Source organism: Trichechus manatus, unplaced genomic scaffold (assembly GCF_000243295.1).
Source record: "Trichechus manatus latirostris isolate Lorelei unplaced genomic scaffold, TriManLat1.0 scaffold00128, whole genome shotgun sequence".
Taxonomy (NCBI): Eukaryota; Metazoa; Chordata; class Mammalia; order Sirenia; family Trichechidae; genus Trichechus; species Trichechus manatus.
Window position 1 is genome coordinate 2,169,269 of NW_004444064.1, and position 2,530 is coordinate 2,171,798.

General features: G+C 41.5%; 1 protein-coding gene across 1 annotated transcript in view; it reads left to right on the top strand.

The window, feature by feature from the left end:
• Nucleotides 1–2,530, top strand: part of MCM3AP (minichromosome maintenance complex component 3 associated protein) — a 36,364-nt gene that overhangs the window by 2,846 nt on the left and 30,988 nt on the right. The window lies entirely within an intron of this gene.

Consider the following 2,530-nt stretch of genomic DNA (forward strand, 5'->3'; position numbering starts at 1 on the left):
TGCTAACTGAAAGGTCGGTGGTTTGAGCCCACCAGCCACTCCACAGGAGAAAGATGTGGCAGTCTGCTTCTGTGAAGATTACAGCCTTGGAAATTCTATGGGGCAGTTCTTCTCTGCCATATAGGGGCACTATGAGTTGGAATCGACGGCAACAGGTTAACAGGTTATAAGTTATTTGCTTGCTAGAACATAGGGAAAGTCCTCGAATATCTTAACTTGGAGATCCTGAAATAACCCGCTGCCACTGAGTCGATTCCGACTCATAGTGATACTGTAGGGCAGAATAGAACTGCCCCATAGGGTTTCCAAGGAGCGCCTGGCGGATTCGAACTGCCGACCCTTTGGTTAGCGCTGTAGCTCTTAACCACTACACCACCAGGGTTTCCTGGGATAGTACTATTAATAATTTGGAGTCATTTGTGAAAAGCTTGGGATCTCTACCGTCACTGAGTGTTCTAGAAATGCTGGACAGGCGAATTCATCCAAAACCCATTGTCGTTGAGTCATTAGGTAGCTTTATGTCTATTATCTTTGTAAGTATTCTGGTGGGAGAACGTTGGTTCTATAGGAGTCTATAAAGGAGAAAGCTTGTTTTCATAACTTTTTCTGATAGAAGTATTGCCTCTCAGTGCAGGAAAAAAACCAGAAAAGTCCCATGGCAGGGGTAGGGGGTACAAAAATCACCCACTATTTTACTCTCCAAGATATTGACTATGAACGTTTTCGTTAGTGTGTTTCCAAAGATGTATTCATATTGTTTTTACCTAAATGGGATCGTACTGTATATACTGTTCAGTAGCGACTCCGTGTAGTGTAACTCTTTAGGATTTTCTGAGATCAGTAAACAGTCTAGACTACAACGTGATTGGTAAGTGCTGTGTGGCGTTCCATCTTGTTTACTTACCGGCTTGGCCAGTTTCCCAGTTCGGGACATTTTCGTACGTGTATTTCTGATGAGTTTCTCTTCTTTGTTTAAATCCCTGAGAGTGGAATTTCTTTGCCAAACTATATGCACAATTTTCGAGCTTTTGGTATTTATTCCTTTCCTATTGGTTTGTAAGTTTCTTTAAGGAAAAAAATCAGGGATATTACTCTTTTATCTATTATTGGTTAGAATTTTTTTTTTCTAATTTGATATTTGCTTTTTATTTTTGATCATGGCTTTTTTTTCAATCTTATAGAAGTGGTTTATTTTCTGTTTTTTGAATCTATGAATATTTAAAAATATTTGTTTTTTAGACTGAGAAAATCATTTTCTTCTAAAGTATTCTTAAGATATTCCTACCATTGTTATGCCCCCCATACACGTACATTTAATGTACACGGGATTTGTTTTATCGTACGGCCTGAGATAAGGATCCCACTTCACTTCTTCCCACTTCTGTTATTCAGAGATCTCAGCATCACTTACTGAATGGTCCATCCTTACAGGTACCATACGCACACACGTACACACATCCTTGCATGTACCATGTGCACGCATGCCCACACATTCTTACATGTACCATGTGCATGCACGCCCACACATCCTTGCATGTACCATGTGCACGCACGCCCACACATTCTTACATGTGCCATGTGCACGCACGCCCACACATTCTTACATGTACCATGTGCACGCACGCCCACACATTCTTACATGTACCATGTATACACACGCACACACATTCTTACATGTACCATGTATACACACCCTTGTAGGTACCGTGTATACGCACTCATCCTTACATGTACACACACACCCTTACACGTACCATGTACACACACACACCCTTACATGTACCATGTACACACACCCTTCCGTGTATCATGTACACATATACATCCTTACATGTACCATGTGTACACACCCTTACACGTACCATGTACATGCACACACACCCTTACATGTACCATGTGCACACACCCTTACATGTTCCATACACACATACTCTTATGTGTATCATGCACACACACACATCCTTACGTGTACCATGTATATGCACACACACCCTTACATATACCATGTATGCACAAACACCCTTACATATACCATGTCTGCACAAACACCCTTACATGTACTGTGTACATGCACACACACACAATTACACGTATTATGTACACGCACATCCTTACATGTATTGTGTACAAACGCACATCCTTACATGTACACACACACCCTTACATACACCATGTACACACACACTCATCCTTACACGTACACACGCACTCTTACATGTACCATGTACACACGCACTCATCCTTACATGTACCATACACATACATCCTTATATGTACCATTTACATGCACGCACCCTTACGTGTACCATGTACACACACACCCTTACATGTACCATACGCACACATCCTTACATGTACCATTTACATGCACACACACACACCCCCTTCCATGTAGCATGTACCCACACACACACTTCCTTACATGTACCATGTACACACCCTTACATGTACCATACACACACATCCTTACACGTACCATTTACATGCACATACACATCTTTACATGTACCACGTACACACACATCCTTAC